Source organism: Microtus oregoni, unplaced genomic scaffold, assembly GCF_018167655.1.
Source record: "Microtus oregoni isolate MIOR12 unplaced genomic scaffold, Mior012 000037F_ref0000500, whole genome shotgun sequence".
In the NCBI taxonomy this organism is placed as follows: domain Eukaryota; kingdom Metazoa; phylum Chordata; class Mammalia; order Rodentia; family Cricetidae; genus Microtus; species Microtus oregoni.
This window is the reverse complement of record NW_024543096.1, coordinates 9,918,723-9,939,876: the sequence shown is the minus strand read 5'-3', so window position 1 is coordinate 9,939,876 and position 21,154 is coordinate 9,918,723.

Genomic DNA, 21,154 nt, shown 5'->3' with positions numbered 1-21,154 from the left:
CTGAAGTGGCCAGTGGTGGCACACACCTTTAATTCTAACACTTTCAAGGCAGAGGCAGACCGATCTATGTGAGTTCAAAGCCAGCCTGATTTACATAATGAATTCCAGAACAGATGGGTGTTCACAGAGAAACACTATCTGAAACACACACACACACACACACACACACACACTAACACTAACACACAAAACAGAAAGCTACAGAGTTCACCAGAAAACTTTAGATCCAATAAACACCTTTAGGAAAGTTGCAAGCTACAAGTTAGCATACAAGATTCAGTAGCTTTTAAATATACTAATACTTGTTGAGAAAGAAATATTAAGAATGTACTATTCTCAGTAGCTTTAAAAATCTAAGAGTAAACTTAATAAGGGAGTGGAAGATCTCTACAGGGTAAACTTTATGATACTAAAAAGGAAATTGAAGAAGTCACTAGATAATCAAAAGAATGCCTATGCTCTTGTATTGATAGGATCAATATCGTGAATATGTCTATATTATCCTTAGTAATCTACATAGTCAAAGCAATTCCCATTAAAATTCCACAACATTATTCATAGAATCAAAAATTAATATTGAGATTCACACAGAAACATTAAGGACCACAAGGGGCAAAAGAAATCCTAAGCAGAAAATATCCTCTCAGAGATATCACATTAACTGACTCCATACTGTACTACAGAATCATTGGGGCAAAGAAAAACCAGAATAGTCAGAATAGTACAGGCCTGAAATAGGCAGGTAGACCAATGGAGCATAACATATCACCCAGAAATAAAACCATAACGCTACAGACATTCAAATTTTGGCAAAGGCATTAAAAATGTCCTGGGGGAAAAAACATTGTCAATAAATGATACTGGCAAAACTGGAAATTTACCTGTAGGAAAAAGATATTAGATTCATATCCTTCATCCTTTACTTCACAAAAAAATAATTCAATTGTGTCAAATGCATTAACAGTAAATCTGAAGCTGCTATGGGAAAATGAAGAAAAATACATTTTGGTATAGAGGTAGAGATATATACCTTTCTAGTAGAACGTTCTAATAGAATCAGAGTAGCACAGAAAATAGTCCCAGGAATTGATGGATGTGATTACACAGGTAAGAAGACTTCACACATTGGAGGAAGAGATCAGTAAAGTTCACATATAATCTATAGTATCTGGAGAAAACCATTTTCCAGCTGCATTTGATACTTGGGCCAATATCTAGAAAGAACAAAGAAACGCCAAAATGAAACACAAAATAAATGAAACTATTAATAACAGAGTTCTGAAAAGATGAAATATAAATCCAAACAGTGGAGGCACACGCCTTTAATCCCAGCACTCTGGAGACAGAGGCAGGTGAATCTCTGTGAGTTCAAGGCCAGACTGATCTACAAGAGCTAGTTCCAGGACCGGCTCCAAAGTTACAGAGAAACAGTGTCTCGAAAAACCAAAAACACAAAACTAAAGAAAAAGAAAATGAAATATAAGTGGCATATAAATATTTTTAAAGTGCTCAACATCCTCAGCCAACACGACAATAAAAATCAGACTTTGGTGTTCTATCTCACTCAAGTGAGAGTGGCTCTCACCAAGACTGCAAATGACGGCAGCTGGTGAAGATGTGGAAAGGAGGAACACAGACATTTATCCACTGCTGGTATGAGTGTAAACTAAAATGGATTTGTTTTGGAAATTGGTGTAGATGTTCCCCAAACAACTAAATATAGAACTACCATATGACCCTGCTCTAGCACTCCTGGGCATAAACTCAAAGGGTTCCATTTCCTACTCTAGAGATACTTGTATGTCCATCTTCATTGCTGCTTTGTTCACAATATCAGGTAAACGGGATCAGTCTAGATGCCTCTAACAGATGAAAATGTGCTATATATATTTTATTTGACCATAACAGAATAAAGTTATGAAATCTGCAGCAAAATAATAGAATTAAAAATACCATAGTAAGTGAGGAAACTGAGGCTCAGACAGACAAATGCTGTGTGTTTTCCCTTTTATGCAGATCTTTTTTTTTTTTTTTGATTTTTCGAGACAGGGTTTCTCTGTAGCTTTGGTTCCTGTCCTGGAACTAGCTCTTCTAGACGAGGCTGCTCTCGAACTCACAGAGATCCGCCTGCCTCTGCCTCCCGAGTGCTGGGATTAAAGGCATGCGCCACCACCGCCCGGCTTATGCAGATCTTAACATCTAATTTTTACACGTGAATGGTTATGTGGGAATGGGGGTAAATGGATTCCATAAATGTAGAAAGGGTTGGGGTGGGGAAGAGGCATTAATAGTGAAGGGGTGACAAAGCACACATGAAATGACAGTAGAAAGATAATTTTGGGGATGGAAGGAGGCAAGAGGGTCAGAAAGGGGAAAGAAGCATGGTGGAGGCAATTAACCACAGTTAAATATGACAGTTCTGTAAGGAAATTTGCTACATTGTATAATGATTAAAAACAAAAAGCAAAATTTAAAAATGCCATCTATGATGGGAGATAGGTCACTGAAGACACACGAGGAAGGGGAAAAATTCATATTCCCACTTCAAACTTCATAAGGATGTTTTGTACAAACAGCCAATTAAGATAAGCAGGAGATTTCTCACAATTCAGTAATTCATTCCTAGAGACAAACATCAGAGGAACATTTGTGTTTGAAAACAATTTAACTACTGTCTGTTTTAATAATGGATCTGAAAGGAGAGAAGTTGGAATTGGTCAGATGTCAACAAAAAGGGATACTACTAGTATGATCCATCCTAGAAAGAAGTACATAGGAAAACCTGTGGAATTTTTTTTACCATGATATCTACATGAATTGAATTTTTTTTAAAAAAAATATTCTAACCTATGCTGGCTGGTTTTTGTCTACTTGACACAAACTTTGACATAAATGGGAAGAGGTAATCCTAATGGAGACAATGCTTCTGTAAGATTACCCTGTGGTCAATTGTACCTGGTATGTCTTGAATAATGATTGATGTGGAAGAGCACAGCTTCAGGTGCCTTCCCTGGACAGTTGGTCCTGTGATATTTAAGAAAGAAGGCTGAGCAAGCCAAGCAAAGCAAGCCAAGAAGCAAAGTTCCTATATGGCCTCTGCCTCAGTTTGTGCCCTGACTTTTCTTGGAATTTGAGCTAGGGCTTCTATTGCTGTGAAGAGACACCAGGACCATGGCAACTCTTATAAAAGATAACATTTAATCGGGGGACTTACAGTTCAAGAGGCTGTCATCAGGGCAGAATATGATGGCATACAGGCAGACATGGTGCTGGAGAAAGAGCTGAGGGGGGAGAAGAAGCTACATCTTGGTCCTGCAGGCAACAGGAAGTGAACTAAGACCACAAAACCTGCCCCACAGTGACACACTTCCTCCAACAAATCTACATGATCTTCTATTTAGATCCAATATAGGATACTAATTTATATGCATACATTTTATAATTGATATAAATTTGGAAACTGAGTTATAGAAAGAAACTCATGTGTAGAATTTAAGAATTAGATTCAAGTCAAATGTGTTGATATAAGTCTGCAATCACAGCAAGAGAGGCAGAGATAGGATCATGAGTGAGTTTGAAGTTATTCTGTACTACAGAGAACTTCTATCAATATAAACAAATAAGTAAATTTTAATTAAAAATGCATTTTCACATTAATCTATGTCACTGAGCTATCTGGGCAAGGCATACCCACTGCAATCATGACCCACAGCAACTGTGATTATAATCAGTCCTGGATGAAGGATGGTTTCATGACCCCCTACCCTTCCCTGCTGAACTAGTGGCTACTATAGATTCTGGGAGGCAGGGAGGGTCATTGTCTCCAGCTGTGCACCTGTAATGAGCTCATCAGACTCCAATGGATAGTTCTCAACCCATGGTTCAACTCCGTGGGTCATAGAAATAAAATAGCAAAAAAAGACTTGAACATAGTAAAGGAGTTTGGAGGGAAGCGTGAGGCTTGGCATAGGTGCGAGAGAGAGAGCTAAGTTTTAAAGTGAGGACAGACATCATGGTAGAAGTAGGTAGTAGGGCAAATCTGTCCACCTTATAGCAGCCAGGAAGCAACAAGGCATAAGATTCCAAGGCTCCAATGATCCCCTTAGGGGCATGATGATAACAGCTGAAGTTCTTCCCACTGGGTCCTCATGCCTAAGCGTTCTCAATAGAGCCGGCCACCAGTTTTATCAGACCTGGGACAAGAGTGAAGATTAGATGAAGGAAAAAGCAAATGTTTTACCCTGTGAATCCTACTAACAGAACAGACTATTTGGAAAGATTCTGTTAGAACATAGTTAGAACACTGGTTTAAAAAAAGTAGTAATTGTTGATTCTCCTACAGTTTCCATGGTTTCACTCTGCCTGGATAGCTAGCTGGGTTTCAGGAACTAGGCATGATTTTTCTCATTTAGAGTGGGGTCTTAAGTCCATTTGGAGAGATGTTGGCTACTGCTGCACCCTTATACTCAGCCTGCCATGCTGGTCATTTCTGGGGTTTATAAGCATCATAGGCTATACCATGAAAGCTAGTCATCAAAGAGGAGGTTTTCAGGTAAGTTCCAGCTTAGGAGCCCCTGGGCCCTGTGTCTGAAGTGCATGGTGCCATCAGCAATAGGGACTTACGTTCCACCTCTAGAGAGCAACCAAAGACAAAACAGTAACCTATAATATTTTGGGAGTCTCTTAGACAAACCTGACCAAGAACTCCAAAAAAGGACTTCACATGTCTAGTGTTTGGGTTTTTATTAGATGGTCTTTGACTTTTAGGAGGATCATTGTTGGCCCAGATGGAAAATTTTCATTTAAACTCCATATTTATTATATGTGTTATAATACATGTTTACATGTATTGTAAATATTTTCTTTTGCAGACATTTTACCGTCATTTTAATCTCTTTTTTTTCCTTTGTACTTATCTTCCTCCGCATTTCTAATTAGATCCCCCCATTTATCCTTTTTATTTGTTTGTACCCTGATATTCCCCTCTCTGTTGCTTCCTAAACCCCCCCTCACAAGCAATGATCTCTTTTTATTTCACGAGTTTCTGCTGTGTGCTCTGGGCTGTGTGCTCACATCTGAAGACTTCATGCTAGGAGCCTCAGAGAAAGGAGAACATGAGATGTCTGTCTTCCTGGGCTCAAGCTACCTCATTCAATATTGTCTTTTCTAGGTTCATCCACTTACCTGCAAAATTCATGATTTCAATTTGCTTTACTCCTGAATAGAATTCCGTAGAATGGAATTGTGACATACTTTCACTATCCATTCACCTATCAAAGAACACTTATGATACTTCTATCTGCTAACTATTGTGAAGAGTAGAAATGAACATGGCTGAGCAAGTGTCTGCAGAGTAGAATGTCAAGTCCTTTGGGCATATGACAAGGAGTGGTATAGCTGAGTCATTTTAAATATTTTTTCTTATTCTCAAAGATAAATGTTGTCTTCACCCATCATTAAAGAAACTTCTCTTTGCAAGAGACAGAGACCATTACAGAAAACCACAACCAAACAAAACGAAGAGGTATGTAGCCTGGTGCCAACAAATACATCTACAACAGAAGTCCTGCACCAAACAATCAGGGAACATCAAGAAAGAGGGAATTGAAAGATTATAAGAGTCAGAGAAACAGGGAATTTGCTATAAGTTAGTGTCTCTTCAGAGTACTGAAGCTACATCCATAAATTCTCACCAACATAATCACCTAAAAGTGAGATAAACAAGGACACTACCAAAAGATATGCCAGTGTGGAAAACTCACGAGGCATCAACCCTACACAAAGAAACACAAGCAATTAAGGAATACTGAGAATGGGAAAAATAGCCTTCCCCAGAGAAGAACACACCAATGATTATACAATTCCAAATGGTCGAGCCTGAAACCATACATATGAGTAAAATTACACAAACTGGCAGGGTTGTAGTTATTCTTTTAGAAATATATTTAACAATGACTAATGACGAGAAAAGCCATGAATTTGAAAGAGAGCAAGGAGATGTATATGGAGTGGTTTAGAGGGAGAAAGTGGTGGGGGAAAGAGATATAATTATACTGTAATATAAAAGATTAAAACCATAGGATCATGTAATTTTCATGAATGAAGACAAAACAAAATAACAAAAAAGATTATTTTACTAAGGACTTAGAACTTACATTTGGTTGTAGTTTCTGTGTGCCTGGAATACCCATAGTATAATTTCGTTTCTCCAGCCTCAAGGAGATCTCTAACTCTCCTAGAATATATTTGTGTCTGTTTTGCAACTATTGGTGATCCAATATGGGAAACATGAGGGTTAGAGACAGGAGGAGGAAGTGCAAGTCTGTGTTCCAACCAGTCATTACCTATGTTCTTTCCGAGTTTAAAGCAATTCCAGATTTACTTATTGATAGGATTTATGGCTTGATTTAGTTTCATCAGAAAGCAACATGTTCTGCATGAATGTTATTAATCCAAATAAGGTAATTTTGTCTTCATTTACAACCATCTGTTGAAAATGAATTTTTATGAGTTGTCTTCTCAAAAGAGAGAGAAAACAGATGTACATTTGACCTCAAACCACAGAATTGCTCAGCCTGCTCTAAAACTTGATAAGATGTCATATACACACATTAAAAATAGATCTGTTTACCTTGTGCTTTTATAGTTTAATATTTCATAGAGAACAAAAGCCTATAAATAAAGTGTTTAACATCCAAAGCTAACCCAGCCTAAGCCATCCTTCTTGCTACGTGCTTCTACCAACACAGAATCTTGATTTTTAACACTGTAAGGGAATTAAAATTGGTTCAGAAAGTATCAGATTGTTGTCCTCAGATGACAGTGAACAGACGGGTCGAGAAAAAATAAACAGAACTGGCAGAAGAGACACCCCCCAAGCCTTTCTCTTTGGGGATCAGGTAAGCATGTTAAGAGTTTTGGTCTGAAGACACCCAGCTACTTTACACAACCATGGCTGCGGTGAGAGATATTAGCTCTGCTCCCATTTGGGTGCAAAATACTGCAAGGCTTTTTCTTAAGCCTGAATATAGAAGTCTCTTTCCAAGTAGAATAGTGATTTTCAGAGGCTAAGAAGGGGTAGGAGGATGGCTGGTTGTTGATAATGTGTACTAATCTACATGGGAAGAATGATGATTTCCCTAAAAAGGAGTGTTTTTTTTTACTTTATAAATGATTATTAGAAAGGAAATAAGAATGGCTCAACACATAGAGATGATAACTTTTTTGTTGTTATTGTTCTTAAGTAAATGCTTTATAGAAACAGACAAGTGCTTGAACCGTGATTGGACTGTGGCCAAGAATCAGGCATAAGGTACTTCCACAAACTTCTAGTGGTCCAATAAAGAACCTTTTGCAAAAACCGATGCATTCCACTTGCTTTTTTAAACTGCATGGAAGTAGAAGCGCATGTAGATGTTCTTTAGTGATTTCCTTCCTCCTCTGTGTTAGTGGTGGTAACTGATCACCACATCCCATACTATCTGAGCTGCAGAACTTATTCTTTTCTCATTCTGAAATCTGGAAATGCAAAACCAAGTTATCCTCCTGGCGGGTGTTGTGTGAGGCCTCACTTTTGCCCTAGCAGAGATGATAAATCTTTAAGGAGATGAAAATAGTAATTATTATTATTTATCACATAGTTTATTTATAATAAAGATTATACTCTACCCCCATAAATATGTGAGAAAAAACTTTCAAACAAAAGCCTCTTTCCCTAAAGTGTTAACTGAGTCTGTAAGTGCCCCCCGCCAATCTCTCAGATACTCTGTTCTGTTTTCTGTAATGTGTGTGCATCCCTCAGAGCAAGACCAGACATTATAGTGCCTTGCTTCTAAAATGCCTAGCAAATCCCTGGAGCCCAGGAGTAATGACAAGGATAATGATTACATGTTGTCTGAAAGTTCCTTCTCTAACACTAGGCAGAGCTTCCTTTCAAGGCTTGGTCTGTGTGCTTGTTAGCGTTGTGGTCACCTCCTGTTCCACTTCTTTCATCTTCAGGATTCAAGCTCTTAGTTGATGTTATGTATGAATTATCACTTGCTTATGGGGCCAAATAAGACAAAGCCAGTGCTACTAAGAAACATCTCTACAGATATTCTAGCAACAAATCCCTATATCTGTTAGATATGAAAACCCCAAAGCTAAAATCAGGTTGTTGTTTTCCTCTTTCAGAACCTGTCTGTCCAACTATATCTGCATGTATAGAAGGTGCCACCTATACGTTAATATCCTTCTAAAAGTACATATTATAGATGCCAAGTTTGAGGTGTCAGACTCAAACACGACATTTTATTTCCCAAAAACTCTATCTAGAAATAGGGTAAAACTTGTATTCCTGCCTAGAATACCAAGAGTGTAAGCAATTGAAGTTACATAAACACCAATGGTTAATCATCAAGTTGAAAGAGAAAACCTCCAGTTCAGCAGGACACTGGTTTTGAATGAAAGAACCCAAGTTTGTGGACCGTTTTCTTCCACAGGGATCTGCCTGACCTCACAGGCTTAAGCTCTTTATCTACTCATCAATGTAGACAGCATCCTCCAGGGATAAGACCGTCCCTGCTCACCTGAGAGTTGGGCTAGGGTCACTGATATGAGGCGTATCTTATAAACCCAGATGGTAACCCTCTACAGATCTAACCAATCCCAGCATGAAAATTAAAATTTCTACCCTCATGTTCCTGAATGTTTGCTTTGCTTGAATAAATGGGAAAAGAAGGAATATTTCACTATTTAGAATGAGAAAAAGAATATGTTAAAAATTGGCTCCCATAAAAATTTTAGTTATCTATCATATTCACAGCATATGCTTTCAACAGCAATGCATGTACATACAGAATAAAGTTCAGATAGTTAAAAAGTCACTACCACACAGGGTAATTATTTCTTATAAATGTTTATTTTTACTTTCTATTTAGTATAATAGCACCAAAAGGCACCGGAAAGATAGCACAATTTGTGAAAATGGTGCCTGTTAGAGAAGGTGTTTAACTCATAAATGGCTTCTCCTTAACTATCTGTATTTTTTTTTCATTGTGGATTTTCTGCAGCAAACTTTAAATTATAAATGGCTTTTCTTGTCACTTTGCTACAATGTGAAGCTATTTCTCTCTGCCCACACACATTCTCAAGTGTATATTTTGGAAATAAAATAACTATTTATTATTATCCTAAGTGAAACTAACTCACAATGGTGTCTCTGCTGCCAAGACATCGTCCAAAGGCAAATACAGACTATTTAGGTCACTTGTTTTATCTGCATTAAAATTACTCTCCATATAAATAAATATATGTGTTTGTATGTATACATTGTTATGTATTTATAGATTGTTTCAGGCATCTTTTCCTTCTGTTTTACTTCTTATTATGATGCTTGAAATGAGTGCATGGTTTGTTCAAACTGGTACAACAACAATCTCAAACTTAGGATAGATTTGAAAGACTGACTTAAACATATTTTAAAAATGAAGATTCTCTATGCTAACTAGGTTTGTGCTGACTTGACACAAGCAAGCATCATTTTGAAAAGGAAAACATCAGTTAAGAAAAATAATCCCACTCTATTGGCCTGTGAGCAAGCCTGTGGTGCATTTTCTTGATTGATGGCTAATAGGGAGGGCCCACCTCACCATGATTGGTGCCACCCCTAGGCTGATGGCTCTGGGTTCTATAAGAAAGCAGACTAACCAATCCATTTGGAGAAAGCCAGTAAGGAGCACCCTCCATGGCTTCTACATTAGCTGCATCCAGGTTCCCACCCTGTTTATATTCCTGCCTTGGTTTTTCTCAATGAACTGTGTCCCAGGATATGTAAGACAAATAAATCCTTTCTTCCTCGGGTTGCTTTCAGTTATGTTGCTCTAATTTAGCAATAGAAACCCAAAGGAAAACATTCTCAAACCTTTTTTCCAAAAAATGCCACCTACTAAACCCAAGTCCTGTGTTATAACATACGTTGTGAGTGGTGCTTTGGCATCGCAGGAAACCACAATCCCAAGAAGATCCACACAGATCCACTCTTGAGTCATGTGTAAGATGCCTGTGCTGGAAATATGTTAGCACAGTGGCTTTTGGACAGCTTCCAGTGGCTGCATCTTGATAATGAAGACCTCTGTTTCAATGTCCAACAATCCAAGCGATCATCCTTTATTTAGAGTCTTATTTTGGCCTTCACTATCATTAATACAAGGCCCAAATTCAGATAAACAGATCCAAAAGGAGCAATTCTAAACATAACCTATTTACAGACAGCAGACGTTTTAGTTTTAAAAACCCTATTTACCTACTTCAGCTTCTTTTTCTGAAAAGTATATTGCTTATAAAACTCACCTGGGACAATTTAAACCTCTAAGCATCTATGTAGATTTTCATGTCAGCTAGGATAATTATCAGCACAATTTAAACCTATTCTTTTTTTTTTTTTTTTTTGGTTTTTCGAGACAGGGTTTCTCTGTGGCTTTGGAGCCTGTCCTGGAACTAGCTCTTTAGACCAAGCTGGTCTCAAACTCACAGAGATCCGCCTACCTCTGCCTCCCGAGTGCTGGGATTAAAACCTATTCTTAATTATAGCTATGATGTTCTCTTAGAGAAAATCAGTCCCCAAAGATTTTAACAAGAACTTTCTTGTTTTTCGTAAGAGAGCACGAATTCACACGCTTCACAACAGTGGGGAGGGATTTTCTTCTGGAAGCTAGTTTTATATAGTTCATAAAGAACATCTCCTGTGCTTGATCCTAATTCTATAGGTACTGTCCTATATTTCTGAGGCTCCAATATTTGGGTGGGTATCATTCTCTTGAGACAATATAAATAAGAAACAATACCTCCAACAAGCTCATCGATGAAACTGCATGAAGTGACTTAGACTCTCACATGCAGTCTGGAGTGCCTCATCTTTTGCTCAGAAAACACCTTCCTAAGAGTCAAAGAGGGCTTTCGGAGCTGTGACTGAGCTTTACTAGGAAAGATATAAAGTATAACACACAATCGTGTCTGACATGGATTCACACAGGGGAGAGAGTAGGCCTCAGGATGTTCCAAAAAAGAAGCTCAGATGAGTCAAGTTCAGCAAAATGCCAGAATGCCCCTGAGCATCTGTCAAGTGTCCTCATAGATCTTCTCACCGCAGATTGGAAGAGTTGTGCACAATTCGTCATTGTTCTTTTCATGAAATCAACAGACATTTGTCTATGAACTTTCCCCATTCATTTAGAAGCCTAAGTGTGTGTCAAAACAAGTAGACTCACGCAGCATAACTCCATCAAATGCACTCTGTGAAGGAATAATCAGAATAACAGTGCTCAACTTAATTACCTCGTGTGAGCACCCATGGGGTGCCTAAGAAGTGTCAAACAGGTGTGCACAACATAGAAAGGCCCCTGCCTTGTGACTGAATGTCAAGTCCACAGACCCTGAGGAGCTGTGTGATTGCCTTGGTTAATAGCACAAACAACACATAAAGAAAATGATTCTTCTTAAAAGGTTGTTAAAGCTAGAAGAAATTTTAAGAACAAAAATTCCTCCCAAATTGGCAAAGGAAGAATTTTGGCTCCAAAGTGGTGTGATAATCACAAAACAGGTCTGTCAAAACTGATAAATGGACGCATTGCTTTCGTTACAAACTCCGCCTCTTCTCACCGCTGCTAAGAAAACGAAAGCTTCTTGAATTATATAATCTCTTTTTTATTCCACATACACCAGTGCTTCTATACTGAATGTGACTGATCATGGAAAGACTGCATTCTGAAGTACTGGCATCTAATTGACTATTAGTTGGTCACTAACTGAAGTTACCCAGGCATTGAAAGGCTGGAATAAAACAATGATCTCAAATTCTGAAGGGTAAGCAGTCCCCAGAGACACAACAAATTAATGAGCCAAGACCAGCAGAATCTGTGATGAAACAGAGTCCATATGTTACCATAAAGGAGTATGGTTCAAGGCCACCAGGTTGCCTCATTTTTCAGGAAAGTTCAATGTTCAAGCATTTAAATGAATTTTTCTAGTTCATGGATAGCAACTAATTCAAAATGTTTAAACATTGTAGGAGCCAAATAATACACATTGCAGACTGTGTTTAGACTGTGGGTTTCTACTTTCCAATTTCAAAGTAGAACACATCTGGTCAAACAAAATAAAATGAATGAAATTAGACCAGAAGCAATGATATTTTTGTAAGGAAAAGTATTGCTTACATTTAGTATGAAACATATGTTACTCAAATTTTCACGACACAAGAATTGCATCTAAATTAACAAAAAAAATGGTAGTGTTTTTGTTTTTAAAAGATGGAGACAAAATGCAAGGCACTGAGCTAAGTGTTCACAGGAATGTACAGATGAGTAGTATAGCAGTCTCTGCCTTAGGAGCCTGACAAGCAATAGAAATAAGGAAAGCACAGGAAGAATGTGATGTGCCCTTAGAGGGTAGACATAAAGCTTAAAAGAGGAATGAATTTACATTTGGACTAGAGCACAAAGTTTTCTGGAAGAGCAAGAAGACAGTAGAGACCAGACTGCTTAGAAAAAAATGCTGGTAAATAGGTCTTTGTAGTATGACTGAGCATTCTTTGGGTATATGCCCAAAAGTGGTACTGATGGGTCCTGAGATAGGTTGATTACCAGTTTTCTGAGACACTGCCATACTGATTTCCAGCGTGTTTGTACAAGTTTGCATTCCCACCAACAAAGGAGCAGTATTCCCCTTTGCTCCACATCCTCTCCAGCATAAACTATCATTGGTGTTTTTGATCTTAGCCATTCTGACAGGTTTAAGATGGTATCTCAGAGTCATTTTGATTTGCGTTTCCATAATGGCTAAGAATATTGAACATTTCTTTAAGTGCTTTTCAGCATTTTGAGATTCCTCTGTTGAGAATTATGTGCTCTATTTTTTATTTTCTTTATTGATGTTTATTGAGTTCTACATTTTTCTCTGCTCCCCTTCCTGCCTTTCCCTTCCCTGCTTCAACCCTCCCCCAAGGTCCCCATGCTCCCAGTTTACTCAGGAGATCTTTTGGATTATTTGGTATTTTGATGTCTAATTTCTTGAGTACTATATATATTTTCAAGTTCAGCCTTCTGTCTGCTGTGGAATTGGTGACAATCTTTCCCTGTTCAGTAGCTTGCCTTTTTGTCCTATTGATTGTGTCCTTCAACTGACTGTGTCTGTGCTACTGGTGTTATATTTACGAAGTGGTCCCCTGAGCCCATGCATCGAAGGCTACTTCCCACTTTCTCTTCTATCAGGTTTAGTGTTTTCAGATTTATATTGAGATTCTTAATCCATTTGGACTTGAGCTTTGTGCATGGAGATAGATATGGGTCTATTTGCATTCTTCTACATGTTGACATCCAGTTATGTCAGAACCATTTGTTGAAGATGCTTTCTTTTTTCCATTGTATAATTTTGACTTCTTTGTCAAAAATTAGGTGTTCATAGGTTTGTGGGTTAATATGAGGGTCTTCTATTTGATTGCATTGGTCACCTGTCTGTTTTTATGCCAATATCAAGCTGTTTTCATTACTATAACTCTAAAATAGAACTTGATGTCAGGGATGATGAAGCCTCTGAAAGTACCTCTATTGTACAGGATTGTTTTGGCTATCTTGGGTTTTTTTGTTTTTTCATGTGCAGTTGAATATTGTTATTTCAAGGTCTTTAAAGTACTGTGTTGGGATTTTGATGGGGATTGCATTGAATCTGTAGATTGCTTTTGGTAGGATTGCCATTTGTGTTATATTGTTCCTACCTTTACAAGAGCATGGGAGATCTTTCCATTTTCTAATATCTTCTTCAATTTCTTCCTTCAAAGACTTAAAGTTCTTATTGAACAGGTTCATTAGTGTTACCCTAAGATATTTTATTTGTGGCTATTGTGAAGGGTGGTGTTTCTCTGATTTATTTCTCAGCTTATTTATCTAAAGATGTACAGTAGACAAGGAAGGAAAATGTGGAGCTAGGGACCAGGTGGGAGGAAGTCTGAGAATTTCATACCCTGGACTGTGCCTGGGTGACAAGGCCACCTCTTCGGATGGTGTGCTTTACCTCCCACATGCTAGTAAAAGAGACGGCGATAACAACATACCCAGATTAGGACTAAGTCAGTCTAGGGATGCCTTTCACAGAATGTGCCATAACAATACTGCCCAAGCTACGTTTCCATACCAGCTATTATCAGTGATGTGCCCATGAAGATTCTCATATACCACATGTCACCCCACCAAGTTAAGAGATTGCCTTAACTTGACAGTAACTTTCAGCAAACAATAATGGTTTCACAGAGGAGGGGGTTGGTTCAGAAGGAGTAGAAATGAAGCTGTCGGATTTCCTCCCATGCCCTCTATAAACAACTTTTGGCTTTTTCTTCACTACTTTAATACTATTACCTGCAATGTACTGCAGTACATATCCAATTGCAGACAAATTTTCTCTCTACTCTTCTTTTAATGTGGTAATTACATTTTCCTCCAAGGAAGTATCAACAGTTTAATTTTTAAGTGGAAAATTAAGGAACCCTAATATAGCAAATGTCCTTTCTCCAAAGGATAATTATCATTCAACAAAATAATTTAACTTCAAATATAGTTGTTGAAATAATTACACAGATACTTCCGAGATTTAAAAAGTATCATAAGACACAAATTAAGGACAACAAATTTCGAAGAAAGAAGAAATAAAAAATTCTTTCTTGATTTAGATATACTCCCTACCAATCAAGAGACAAAGAAACAGAAACAGACCACCAAACCAACCCAAGATGAAATTAGTTTTGCTAATTAAAAAAAAAAATGAAACAAGTTGCAAGGGCTAGAGGGGTTATGTTGGGAGTAAAGCACTTGCCTGTCATCCTTAAAGACCTAGGTTCCATCTCTAGCACTTCAAAATTGAAATAGTTAAATACAAAAATAATAATCATAGATTTCATAGCATAAATCAGATGTAATCTTGGTTATATTACTATTAAAAAGCAGAAAACTATTAATTCAATATAAGTGTCAAAGCTATTAGAAAAATCAGAACTATTAAAAAACTAGAATCAGAAGTAATCTTAAAATAAAATGTATCCTTAATATATTTAATTTTATATTAGAATATTTATCAGCATACTTTATTACAGTGACTTATTAAAAAAGAAAAATAGTTATTAAATTAGTTTTACATGATCTCAAGAAATGCTAAAAGAAATAAATTATTTTTTAAAAAATTAGCCCAACTGGGCTGTGGTGGTTTATACCTTTAATACCAGCACTTGGGAGGCAGAGGCAGGTGGATCTCTGTGAGTTCAAGGACAGCCTGGTCTACTGGTCTACAAAGTGAGTTTCAGGATTTCCAGGACCATGAACAGAGAAACCCTGTCTTAAAAAACCTAAAAAAGAAAAAAGTTAGCTCTGAAAGCTGGAACCCTGTAAGCTGGTTTGGTGGTTAAGAGAAACGCCTGCTCTTCCAGTGGTCCTGGATTTAATTCCCAGCACCTGCATGGCAGTTCACAGCTGTCTATAACTCTAGTTCCAGAGGAGCTGTTGTCCTCTCATGGCTTACATGGGCCCTAGACAAACACAGTGCACAATCATACATCCATCTTCTAAAAGATATACAAATCTTTTTTTTTGTTTTTTTTTGTTTTTTGTTTTTTTTTTTTTGTTTTTTTGTTTTTTGTTTTTTTGAGACAGGGTTTCTCTGTGGTTTTGGAGCCTGTCCTGGAACTAGCTCTTGTAGACCAGGCTGGTCTCGAACTCACAGAGATCCGCCTGCCTCTGCCTCCCGAGTGCTGGGATTAAAGGCGTGCGCCACCACCGCCCGGCTAAGATATACAAATCTTTTAAAAGACTATTAACCCCAGGGCTTGATACATTGCTCAGTGGTTAAGAGCATGGCTGCCCTTCCATATAAACTGGATTCAGTTCTCAGTACCCACTTGGTGGTTAATAACCATCTGTAACCCAGGGAATCTTTGACACCCTCTTCCGGCCTCCATGGGTACTGCGTATACATGGCGCATAGACATATCTGAGGACAAAACATACGAACACATAAAATAAAAACAAAATATATAAAAATTAATTAAATCCTGATCATTTAGAGATATAGGAAAGTAAGAAAAGAATACAGTTCCTAAACCAAATGCAGATATGTGCTGAGGTCATGTAACACATAGACAAGTAATGGTCCTTCTAATACATCCCCAATAAATGCAGAAGTATACAAAGGCAGATTTTGTGAATGTGGTATTAAAGATACTAGCCAAAACTTTAAACCAGGAAGGCTTGATCCCAGGAGTTTGTTGTTGGGAGGGTCAATAAAATGAGACTCCACCTAAAAAGAAAGAAAGAAAGCCTTTTCTCATTCATCACACCTAAGTATAAGAAGGCATAGCCACATGTCTAGCTGAGAATCCCTAGCCCACCCCTAGTGGAAAAAATGACATTTGAGCAGAATATTGCTCTCTATCAAAGAAAGACTAAATATTACCACTATTTGGATTTTTCTCCATACAGTACTTCTGTCCTTGGTACCAACATTTGTGAGAACTAAGTTTAGTCAAGCTTCTCGACACAAGATCAACACTAAGAACATCAGTAGCACAGTGCTTACATCAGCAAGAGTTCTCCAAGAAAACAGAAAATAAAATCTTCCAGTTCACAGTGGCAGCATTATTTAACATAGAAGAAATTCTGGTCAAAACACCAACAACTACATGGAGTAAAGTCTTTAAGATCATAAAGACTTGGGTAGCTGGGAGTACTCAGAAATAATGTCTCCCAATGCTCACATAAAATTATGCAGCCTTCTTTGGAATTATTGTAAGACAGAATAGATATGTCAACTTTGGGAAATATGTTGTTTTCTACAAAACATAAAAATATTTTAATTGCAATGTATGGTATCAATGTGTAATTGTCAAATAAATATATGAAGGAGGAAAGCAGCAGAGGGTGACACAGGAATGTAGAAGAGCCAGGCATAAGATGTGTACAGGGCATGAATCAAAGAGGTAGACAAAGACAGACTTTATAATAAATTATGCCAGCAAAAGTGACTTAAGGAAAACTGAATTTCCTGTTCTACAATAAACAAAAATCTATTTCAGGTACACTGAATCATTATATATAACAAATCTTTAAGACTTTGAGAAAGTATACTTATGGCACAAGAATTTTTAAAAAGCATTTTTAAACACCTGAGTTTTTTTACTTATAAAATTAAAAATGTAGGTCAGAGAATAAAAACTCTCCCATTACCTAACAAAGAAATGATGTACTTAATATATAAAGAACTTTAATTAGTCACTGAAAAAATTTAAGTCAATATAAAATAAACAATATATAAAACAAGTAATTTACAAAAGAGCAACTCAGTTGCAATCATGAAAAAAGATCAGCCTTTCTTGAAAGCTGAAGTGCAGAAATAAATGTTGATTATTTTTACGATACGCTTCTCTTATCATACAGACAAAAACTTTTACTTAATAAAATGTCAGGAATTTTTAAAAATAGTACTCTTATACACAGTGACGTAACAACCTTGCCTAGGACACAATTAGTATTTAGGGAAAGTGTAAATATGCATTTTCTACTGACACTCCAGCAACTTTAACCCCTAAAGCAGACCTCAGAGTTCTTACACACATCCACACAAAAATGTATACAGAAGATACAATTTTAAAAAGACCTCACATTGCAATGTACACACACACACACATGAAATAGTAGGCAGATATTGAATGAACTAAGTCTGATAGATACTTACACAAATGAGTAGCACAAAACAATAATATGCATAAAACATGATAGTAAATACAAAATATTCATAGAATTTACACATGTACATGCATTATGTTCATGCGTAAGTAGTGTGATTAATATATGCTAAAAACATTTAAACATGAAAGGGTAGTCACCAAGTTCCCAGCAATGGTTACAACTGACAAATTGAGGTGAAAATATCAAGACAACTGCCATGTGTTGTAAGTTAACAGTCACAATGCTACTGTTCTCTCTCTCCCACCCTCTCCCTCTCCTTCTCCCTTAACCTCCCATTCCCCTGCCCCCCCACACACACACACTCAAAAATATCACATGATGCCCAAGACAGTCACATAAAACCCCCTGGAAGTTACCTATATCGTGGGAACAGCTGGTAGTCACTGTCCTAGCAGCAAAAATGCCTTGTCTAACAGTGCATTCAACTACACCTTCTCTGCTGGGAAAACCAGTCTACTCCTCGCTGGCTTGTGCTTCCTCTCCAGTCACTGCAAGTGCCCGAGGCAGGGTTAGAATGCAGCCTGAATGACAGAGAAGCTGAGCTCACAATCAGGATGAGAATGTCATACTTCCTTACAGTATTTCACTAGTCTTTTACTTGAAATCAAAACTTACAACAGATAGAAAGCTCATCCACCATGCATGCTACCTTTGGAAGAAACACTGTGAATTGATCCACAAACTTAGCTATCTTCACTCTTAAACATTTTTTTCTTTCCTGCTTATTTCTCCTGCAATGTGAGAGAAGTCCATAGAAGTAAAAGAAGAATTTGGTGTTTTCTGGGTAAGGTAAAAGTAATTTTATGGGACCTGGTTAAACTTCTCTCTCTCTCTCTCTCTTTTTTTTTTTTTTTTTTTTTTTTTGGTGTTTTGAGACAGGGTTTCTCTTAAACTTCTCAAATGATATTCTGATCAAATCTATCCATGCCTGGTCCTTGATGCCATCTCTTCCAAACTCACACTTCCCAGGTCAAGAAATCCTCTCTCTCCTATCTGGTTTCTCTCTAGTTTCTGGGATTTACTCTTTGCCAGAAAGCAACTGTGCATTTAAGCATGCATGTAGCAGCACTTAGCCATCAACTCTACACTGTAGTCAGTCACTAGGCTGCACCGTGGAACTGTAAATAAGATACAGTCCCTTCTCACAATGAGATTTAGCAGTGTTTGTCCTCTCTGAGCCTCCTTGACATTGTGTGAGCAAACCAAGCTTAATTCTGCCTCTGAAAATTTCTGTCCTTACACATTCTGTAATCTATGTCGCCTCGATTTAAGCACAGCTTTAAAAAGGTCTATCTGGGTTTGTCAGATGAAATGCACAAAACTTATTAGATTTTAATTTCATATGAAGAATGAAGATTTGCCCAAATGTACTTCCCAAATACTGCATTCTGTTTATAAAGTCACAAGGGGCATCCTTATACTAAACTTGTGTGTGTGTGTGTGTGTGTGTGTGTGTACGTGTAAACATAAGATAGAAGGAGTAGCATGTCGACAAAATAAGGGTGCTTCTCTGGCACTCTAGGAGGTCCTGTAGGGAGAATATCATTCTATTGGTAAGTGGTAATAAATGCATTTGGGAAATGAAGCAACCTTGGTTTACATAGGGTTTCTCAATACACATCTTTTACTTTTAGCAAATTCTATACATACATTATGTTTTAGTTCTCTCATCTGCTGACTAAACGGAAGTACACCAAATAATGGAGCCAGCATTGTCATCCTAACTCAATGCCTAGTAGCAGAGAGAGCCAGTAGCTTGGATTCATCCATGGGGTATGTATACTATGGAAATAGTAAGCATTCTCAACATAAGAGCTTTAATTTTCTCCCTAACCCTGGTTGTTAAATACTAAACATTTACTAATACACTTTAATAGGTTGTTAACAGAAAAATTAAATACATGGGCATGTATATACTTCACATATACATAAATAAGTTGCAAGTAAACATCAATATGTATATAGTTTTATGAGTAGGTATTAAACATTACTATAAGCTATCAGAAATATCTTGCCTTTGTGCACACATCCTTCAGTTCTTAATAATGAAGGCATATATTATATCTTACATTAATGCTTTTATAACAAAGCTAAAAACGAAATGTTCTCTTATTTTCAGTGAAATATGGAGAAATAAGACTGATAACACTAAAAAAAAAGCCATAAGGCCAATTGGCTATATTTAAGGAGAATAGTCTTTTAATTCTTCCAGAAAAACTTCTCCAAGCATTCTTGCTTGAAGGTCCCCAAGTTCACACAATAGGCTTCTCTGCAGAGCTCTGAGTAGACATTTCCATGAACAGATGGCAGAATGCTGTAATTACATCTGCTATTGTCTGTTGTCTGATGTGAAAAGAATGCTTTCCTCCTCATATTTCACTGCTGTTCTATGGACCAACACCACTGCAACCCATAGCATATATATGCTCATCAGCCTGGAAACCCCACTCCAACTTCTGCCATCTCTATGGAGACAGAGGTTGGGAGGGTATAATTTTGTTATAGTTTTGGTATAATTAGTGAGACCTTCCTATGCTCCATGTCTATTGAACTTTGATATGATATGCTTTGAGAAACAACCAGTATGTCCAAAGCAATCTGAGTTTTCATTTACTCTTGTTTGTTGCTGTTGCTGTCCTGGGGAGGTCACACCGGGTCTTACACAGGACAGGAAGGCAAGGTACCACACTGTTCTATCCAAAATTCCAATCTCTGAGTTTTCTTGATGTTTACATTACTAATTAAGCTTTCACTAAATAAAAATAGAGGGAGACACAACATTGTAACTCGGTTATTGAATGAACGAAATTTATGCCCTGGCAATGCTGAAGCATGCATAGGCAGCCCATATATGGCGGTTCTGTTGAACTTGTCTATATTGGGTTTCATGGTCTAAGTTGATGAGGACAACTGACCAGGTCTCTTTCTCAAGAGGGCACCAGATCTCATTACAGATGGTTGTGAGCTACCATGTGGTTGTTGAACTCAGGACCTTTGAAAGAGCAGGCTGTGTTCTTAACCTCTGAGTCATTGTTAATTTTATACAGAATAGCAATTAGGTAACAAGATCTTCAATTATAACTATTGTAATGCATTCTGTACTCTTTTCATTAGCCTAAGGAATACTTATGGAGTTCAATATTAATTCTAGTAATCCAGTTCCAAAAATTTCACTCATACTTGCCATATATGTGATATGGGAAGACATTAGGAAATCAAAAATTCATGATTATTAATTGTATAAAACTATGTATTATATCAAATAATCAAGGAAGATATGAGAAACAACATGTATGCAAGGCCCTTGCTTTGTAGAAAATTTAAACAATACACAATCATACAGATTAAACTCTGAATTCTAGCAGAATGGTAACTTTTTATCCTTATGTAAC